Raw genomic sequence first — 8,614 nt, 5'->3', positions numbered from 1 at the left:
CCCATTATTTACAAGGCATGTTTATCATCCCAATACATATTACTGTAAAGTCACATGTTGATCATGAGTGATTCATTAACCATTATAATCTGCATTCCCTTTGGCTAACTGTGCTATTCCCTTCCTTTAGCTGTTCAATATGTTTCCTGCCCTTGGGTTCCTACCAGGAAATCACAAGACAGTCTTTAATAATCTGGAAGAACTGTACTCCTTTACTCAGCAGACTTTCATCGAACACCTGAAGCAATTAGATCCCAATGACCAGAGAAGTTTCATTGATGCCTTTCTCATCAGGCAGCAGGAGGTACTGACAGGGTGGGAAAGGGTGGAGGGCAGTTAAGGCAGATTTTCCCTGATTGCCAATATTCTTTAAACATTAACTGAGAGTTCTGTACTTGCAGGAAAAATCTAATCCCAATTCCCATTTCAAAAATGAGAATTTGCAAAGCCTGGGGAGTAATCTGTTCACAGCTGGGATGGAAACAACTTCCCCCACACTCTGCTGGGGCCTTTTGCTTATGCTGAAATACCCAGCCATTCAGAGTAAAATTTCTGAACCCTTTTGACTATTCATCACTTTTCTTTCTCTACTCTGTATGTCCTGAGTGTGCTTTTGTACAAACTGTGTCCACACACATACAGACACCACAGTCCTCACCCAAGTTCAAATGCAAAACCTCTGGCATGATGTCATCCCTCGGCTGTCATGAAAGTAAAGGGAAATCTTTATTGAGGCTGCTGGACTCAGAGAGGGCCCTGCAGTTTTCCCTCGGACTAAATCACTCCCACCACCATAGTATCTGAGCACCTGCTTTCACTCTCTTTTAATTGTTCAGAAAAAGTCCATGAAGAGATCGAAAGAGTTATAGGATCTGCCCAGCTTTGTTATGAACATCGGACACAAATGCCGTATACGGACGCAGTCATCCATGAAATTCAGAGGTTTGCTAATATCCTGCCAATGAGCTTGCCTCATGAGACTACTGAGGATGTCAGACTTAATGGCCATGTTATTCCTAAAGTAAGGTTTTTTAAGAGGTACTTTAATTACCTGGACCTTCAAATTCACCAGTTAAAACAGAATAACCGTGGATTATTTAAATTCCTCCAGACCAGAAATCACATGACCTCATGCACATAAACACCATGGTGATCAGTAGGGATTGAACCTGGGGGCTTCAGCATCAAAAGTACTAGCCCATCTAACTGCAGCTAAAGGAGTTACTCTGATAGCTCTGGATAAAGTAGAAGACCATTCTCCTCACTGGGGCTAGCACAACCCTATAGAGACACATGAACACATAAGCAGATTTGAATGAGAAGAGAGGATTTTTTTGACTATTGCCTTTTCTCTTTAACTTAAGAGAACTAAAGATGTTCTATCATGAAACTGACAGCAGACTGAATGCTCTGTGTGTTACACTAATAAAATAATACCAACAGGATCTTATAAGAGGTATAAGACAATATGCCAGGTTTATTGTAAATACAGAGAAAGAGCGAGAAATCAGGATATGCAATTCAATATTATTTCACTACCGTTCCTTATTCATACACACTCATTCATACAAGTTCTGCAGAGTTGTTATAGTTACCAGCCTCAAGGTTGCTCGTGAAGCAAGGAAGAGTGGGAAGCTGTGTTCTGTTTTAAAGAACAATTATGTAAGCAGAGTCAGGATGAGATCTACCCTGACATCTGGTGGTACATTATGAGGAGTGGGCAAAGGAATTTTAGGAATGTGCATTTGCATTGGAAAACCCACTCCACTTAGCATAACACACAGCAGCATGGGATGGTTATTTTCACACTGTGGAATCCCCAATTTCTTTGTTATTGGGGCAGGAAGGAAAAAAAGGGGCTGTTACCTTAATTATGTGAATGAGGAACTATGAGACTGCTTTATGACAAAAATGACTCAACCTACATTAAATAGTACTTGCTAGCCAAGGGACATGGGTTCCAAAACCCAGTGAAGGGAGAGAGGGTGGGGACTGGGGTGTGTACCTGATGGTATGGGCCCCTTTTGAGGGCCTGGAACACCAATTGCACTTCCTCCTCTCTCCACTGTTAAAGAGCAGAGCTAATTTTGAATCCTTTAGGAGTCTATCTAGAGGTTGCTGACCTGAATTCACATTGGGCCATGTGGCACTGGGGCTCTCCTACTACAAGTTGAAATCACTAAGAGCTGAAGTCACTAAAAGAACTAAGCTTACTGAGCGGAAATCACTGAGTGCTGTGTTAAGTAGTAGGAGAGCCTGAAGATCTATCACCAAGCAGCTGGCAGAGTGGAGCAGTCTGCAGCACGTTGGAGCAGCCCATGGAACAGTGAGCAGTGTGGAGCGGTTTGCGGGGATGGCTGACGTGGTTCACGGGTCTGCTGAAGGAGCGGCACAGCTGGTGGTGTGGAGCCAGTCCTGGTGAAGGCTGCAGCAGAACTCCACGGAGAAGCGGGGCAGTCGGCCCTGGCCCACGTAAGGTGTCCCTTAGCACCCTGTGTGTGTGACCCCTCCCCCCGTTTCCACCTGGGGGGGGGGAGGGAACTCTGCAGATAAACTTTTGAACTCTGGGGTGGCACTGACCAGAGACTGAGACTTTTGGGTTGTTGGACTTTGGGGTGATTGGACTTAAGACCCTAAGGACAGTGCCAAATGTACTTGGAGGGGGGTTTTGCTTCTGGTTTGTTCCTCCTTTATTAAAAGGATTTTGCTACACTCAGACTTCGTGCTTGCGAGTGGGGAAGTATTGCCTCCTGGAGGCGCCCGGGGGGGGGTGGTAGGTAATTGTCCCAGGTCACTGGGTGGGGGCTCGAGCCGGTTTTGCATTGTGTTATTGAAACGGAACCCCTGGATACTGAACCCGGCCCTTGTTGCTGCCAACTCAGAGGGGCAGAAGGGTTACAATTACAGTTGTTTTTGCAAAGCCTTATCACTCTTTGAGAACAGACTTTCTGTCTTAGGATGTGTTAACACAATTAGCAGTTTGGCCTTGCATGTTTCTCACAGACAGGGAGAGACACAAAAATGAAAAATCAAGAGGCCTGTTCTGTTACCAATATCTTGGAGTTTAAGCTGTGGGGAATTCAATCTTACCCCTTGTCTCTCTTGGCCTCAGACTTGTTATACACATACACTTTATGGTTCTAATACAGAAATATCCTTTGTTCCCCGTTCCTTTAGCTGGAGGGAGTATTTATAAAGAATCCCCTTCCTGCACACATACACACACACGTCATCTCTGATAGTCAGTTAAATGGTATTGCAGATGGTAATAGCTACTTTTTGGAGGAAAAGAGAAGAAATCAGTTGAGATGGGCTGGAGCTGTCGTTGCTCTTATTAAAGTCCAACCCCATTTCTGAGATGACAAAACGAGACATACACACAAAAAGGGGAAGAAAAGAACAGCAAGGAGAGAAAATGCAGCTTCTGTCTCTGGTGCTGACTCCCACTTGCAATCTTGTTGCTGGTGAAACACAAACTCAGCAAATGGTCTTATCAGCCTGTGAGAGACCTGGCAAACTTGTATCCATACTGGGCTGTTTAAGGCATTGCTTTTAGCAGTCTCTTTCTGGTCATAGCTTACAGCAGTGTAAAATATACAGTCTTGGCTGACTAAGCCAGATTGTTATTAGACAGAAGGAAAAGGGGGCAGGGGGAGAGGAGAAATACAATAGGGAAGGTGTAGGACACATTGGCCCCAGGGAAACAAGGACTCATATCTCAGGTGATGTTTGGAATTTAGCCAGAGGTATCATCGGGATCCTGCTTTCTGGCTTGGTCTGGTCAGGACATTTCCCAGGATTAGGACAAAGAAGGCACAAGGGTGTCAGGCTAGATCAGGCCTGCACAACATGCGGCCTCTGGGCCGCATGCGGTCTGCGTGGGCTCACTGTGCGAACCGTGGGCAAGCGGCGGGGTGGGGCTGCTGGGTTTGCCCCCTGCCTCACATGCCCGCGCGCGCCGCGCTCCAACCGCCCTAACGGCCAGAAGCGCACGTGTCTCCAACTCCCACTCCCCCCGCCTGGCGTACAGCGGGTGCATCACTTCTGGGGCCCGCTGAGGCGGGAAGAGCTGGGCATGAGGCAGAGCCAGTAAGTGCCGAGCGAGGGGAGGGGCGCCCGGCCTGGGCTCGAGCCACAGCTCGGGTGGGGGGGGTGTCCTGGGCCGAGACCCCCCCCAAGCCCTCCCTTCAGTTGGGGGCGGGGCAGCTACTCCACTGGTTGGTCCCAGGGCGGCCTCTATAGTGATGGGGGTTGAACTGTCTGTGGGCAGCCAGGAAATCGTGTGTGTGTGTATGTGTGTGTGTGTGTTGCACCTGCCCTGCCCCAACTGCTGGCCCCTTCCCTGGTCCAGGGACCTTCCCCAGCCCCTATCACAGTGCCCCCCTACCCCCGGGCTCCCTGCGGCCCCTGTGTTTGTGTGTTGGACAGTCACATCCAATCCCTTCACACCACCCCCCTTTCCCCTCCCCTTAGTTCATAGCCCCAGAAAATCCCTTCAAATTGTCCCCCTTTTCCCCTCCCCTTATTTCATGGGGGGATGACGAGCCGGGCGGGCAGTGGCAGCAAGGCTTTATACTTGGCGGGGGGGGGGTGAGGAGGCAAGCGGTGAGTTGGTGGGTGGAGGGGGGTTGTTTCCGCGGGGCTGGGGGGGTCGGCGGGGCCGGGGGGTTTCGGCCCTCAGCTGTTTTCTTTGGAGTAATATGGCCCTCGCCGCTTTATGAGTTGTGCAGGCCTGAGCTAGATGCTGGAGTCCCAGGAGATGGTTGGGGAGGCAGCTATGATGGTGAAGCTCATTCCTTCTCTTTCTCTTGTCTTTCAGTCAAGAAGCATACTCCTCTGTCCATCTCTCCCCCCCGCCGTGTCTTTACTTTTTTTAAGAACTCCAAAAGGGCGTGGTGTGTGGAATAGCCCATCCCCTCGTTATTTTGTCCACCAATTAGGCCTAATTGCCAACACATCAATTTTGGTTCATTGATTCTGGTCCCATGCTTGTTTACCAGGCATGATCTTAACACAGTCTTTGAGTTATATCCCTACACCTCTTCGTTTGGACTAATTCAGTCTTTCTGTCTCCCTATTGCACCTTTTCCCATCACCATTTATTGGTATAGGTTGTGATGGGTGTTCACCCCACACTTTTCCTGAAGGGGTTAATGCAGGCTAAGGGGGCCAATTAACCAGCCACGCCACACCTGAGGGGAACCAGGTGGTTTAAGGAATCCCCTGACTGACTGAGGGAGCCTAGCTGAGGAGAGAGGAGTTAGGCTGGGTTTATAAAGGCAGGAAGCCCCTGGTAGAAGGGGGTGGTGGGGAAGTAGGCTGCAGTCACTTCCTGGGAGGTGTGTTTGAAGGCTATAAAATTAAAATAGCTTGGAGTTACTCCCTAGGAGGAGGGAGTTATGAGGCTGGTGAGCCCAGAGACGTGGAAGAGCCAGAAGGAAAGGCAAGGCAAGGCAAGGCATTAAGTTTCAGAAGAGTGCAGACTTTGGCTGCTGATTAGAGGGTCCTTGGTTGAGAATCTGGAGTAGTGGGTGGGCCAGGCAGTGGGGAAGTGGCACCAGCTGGGCAGTGAAGGGGAAGGCTGCCTCAGCGCATTTGTTAGAAAAGACTTTGCTACCCCAGAACAGGGAAAGATGCACAGGGACCAAGTCACAAAGAAGCACTTGCAGTCACATGGACTGGGAGAGAGAGGGGTAGCAGGGTGTGAAGCAAGCAGCAGAAGGGAGCATCAGCCCTGGAAAGAGCTACTCCCCAGAGAGGGAAAGAGATGGTGCCCCAACAGTGAGTAGACCTTGTGACAAGGTTATTGTGTCACTACAAACTTGTATCCACTTTTCCACAGTCAGGCTCACAAGTAAGGTAAATCTGTAGGCCCAATTATTACAACGCTCCCAAAGCATTTTACAAACTGAAACGTGACATCTTTGGGGTGGAGGGTGGCAGCTAGTATACAGAAGACAGCACCATTGTGGGAAGAGGGGAAACTTTGGGGAAATACACAAGGACAAATCTCTTCTCCTGCAGAAAGTGCAATGAGGTTTTTGTTTTTTTTAATGACACCATGCAGAACCACTCATTACCTTCAAGAGAAAGTACTTGAGATCAGGCCCTAAATTGGACAATACAGCACAGACTTCCAGCACACAATATGCTCAGTGACCAAATGGAGGTGACATCTCAAAATTATCTTTGTATTCATGCTGGCATTGTGCTCAGACAAAATGTCTTTTAACGAAGGACCAATGTTAACTTATTGCAGATGAGAATTCACTTGAATGTAACAACATCTGAAAGAACCACAAGCCATTTCTTTTGCATTACAGGAGAGAGATCTTTGCAGCATCTGAGAACTGCTCTTTTGATTAACATTCAGCAATTTTTATCTCTGATGTCTCTTTGGGGATGTAGTTAAATCAGATGTGTCCCAAATACGCAAAGGGAGGCTGCTAACATAAGCATTGTGTTTAATATACCACTCAATTTTCCCAGTGTGTTGTTGCTAAATTTGTTGATCTGTTGTAGGCCCATCACATGAGTTTACATTCCTAGGTACTGTGAACATCCCCGTGGGCTTTATTAACAAAGGAAACAGTGCCATTCATTGCTTGATCATTAGCTGGTTTGAAATGACGAGCATGACAGTCATGGAACTGCTACGTGTCAATCTATAAATAGTGATATAACCTAGTTATTGAGAGACTGTATAATTTATGTTGGGGTAGTGGAATGTTTACTATACACCATAATGTTTGAATGCAATAGTGGCTGTGGGAAGAACAAATAGCAAAGCAATATGCTGGCTTCCCAGATAAGAACACTTAGGCCTTGGCTACACTTGCAAGTTACAGCGCAATAAAGCAGCCCTGAGCACCCTAGCTCACTCCCCATCCACACTGGCAAGGCAAGTAGAGCGCTCTGACTCCGCAGCTACAGTGCTACTGGTACTCCACCTCGGCGAGTGGAATAACATTTGCTGCACCCCTGCTGGAGTGCCGTGGCTCCAGTGTGAACAAGGGGTTGCGTTACTGCGCTGTGATCAGCCTCCGGAAGCATCCCATAATCCCTTTAAGTCAAGTGGCCACTCTTGTCATCGTTGTGAAATTGGCTGCAGGAATGTGGAAATGCCCTTTCAAAGCTTCATTTCGGAGAAGCTGGCTGCTTATCAGCTCTGAGAAAAAGCAAACATTTACTGTTTGCTTCGAGTGAGTGAGAGAGAGGTGGGTGGCAGGGGGTCTGAACTTACAAGACAGCATTCTGACGCACACTCAGCACCTCAAAAACCCACTCTCTCCCCCCCACACACAACACACTCCACCCCACCCCACCCCCATTTGAAAAGTATGTTGCAGTCACTTGCATGCTAGGATAGCTGCCCATAATGCACCGCTCCCAATGCCGCTGCAAGTGCCACAAATGTGGCCACGCCAGTTCTCTTGAAGCTGTCAGTGTGGACAGACTGCAGTGCTTTCCCTACTGCGCTCTGAAAAAGGCTGATTTAATTCACAGCGCTCTACATCTGCAAGTGTAGCCCTGCCCCTAGGCATACCCTTGAAAGGCAATGGGCCAAGTGTAAGCTTCAAGGATCCTGGCTCCTATGCCTCTGAGTTGTAAACATTGTTTTGCCAGAGAGAGATTTACCAGATTAAAGGGCATTGCTACACTGCAGTTAGGAGGTGTGATTGCAGCACATGTAGACATACCAGAGTTATCCTTGATCTTTCTAGGCGAAGGCTAGCTTGAGTAACAATAGCAGTGTAGAAAGAACAGGAGTACTTGTGGCACCTTAGAGACTAACAAACGTATTTGAGCATAAGCTTTCGTGGGCTACAGCCCACTTCTTCAGATGCATAGAATGGAACATATAGTGAGGAGATATATATACACATACAGAGACCATGAAAAGGTGGGAGTTGCCCTACCAACTCTAAGGCCTGGTCTACACTAGGACTTTAATTCGAATTTAGCAGCGTTAATTCGAATTAACCGTGCACCCGTCCACACCAGGAAGCCATTTAATTCGACATAGAGGGATCTTTAGTTCGAATTCGGTACTCCACCCCGACGAGGGGAGTAGCACTAAATTCGACATGGCTATGTCGAATTAGGCTAGGTGTGGATGCAAATCGAACTTAGTAGCTCCGGGAGCTATCCCACACTGCACCACTCTGTTGATGCTCTGGACAGCAATCCGAGCTTGGATGCTCTGACCAGCCACACAGGAAAAGTCTCGGGAAAATTTGAATTCCTTTTCCTGTCTGGACAGTTAGAATCTCATTTCGTGGTTGGGCATCGGGGCGAGCTCAGCAGCACCGGCAGCAATGCAGAGCTCTCCAGCAGAGGAGTTCATGTAATCTCTGAATAGAAAGAGGCCCCAGCATAGACTGACCGGGAACTCTTGGATCTGATCAGTGTGTGGGGCGAGGAGTTCAGGCTTTGAGCTGCGCTCCAAAAAACGGAATGCAAAGACCTACAAGAAGGTCTCCAAAGCCATGAGAGACAGAGGATACAGCCGGGATGCAACGCAGCACCGCGTGAAAATCAAGGATCCCAGACAAGGCTACCAAAAAATCAAAGCGGCAAACGGACACTATGGAGCCTGCCACCACTGCCCCAC

Source organism: Mauremys reevesii, linkage group 3, assembly GCF_016161935.1.
Source record: "Mauremys reevesii isolate NIE-2019 linkage group 3, ASM1616193v1, whole genome shotgun sequence".
Lineage (NCBI taxonomy): Eukaryota > Metazoa > Chordata > Testudines > Geoemydidae > Mauremys > Mauremys reevesii.
This window is presented reverse-complemented; position numbering follows the sequence as displayed.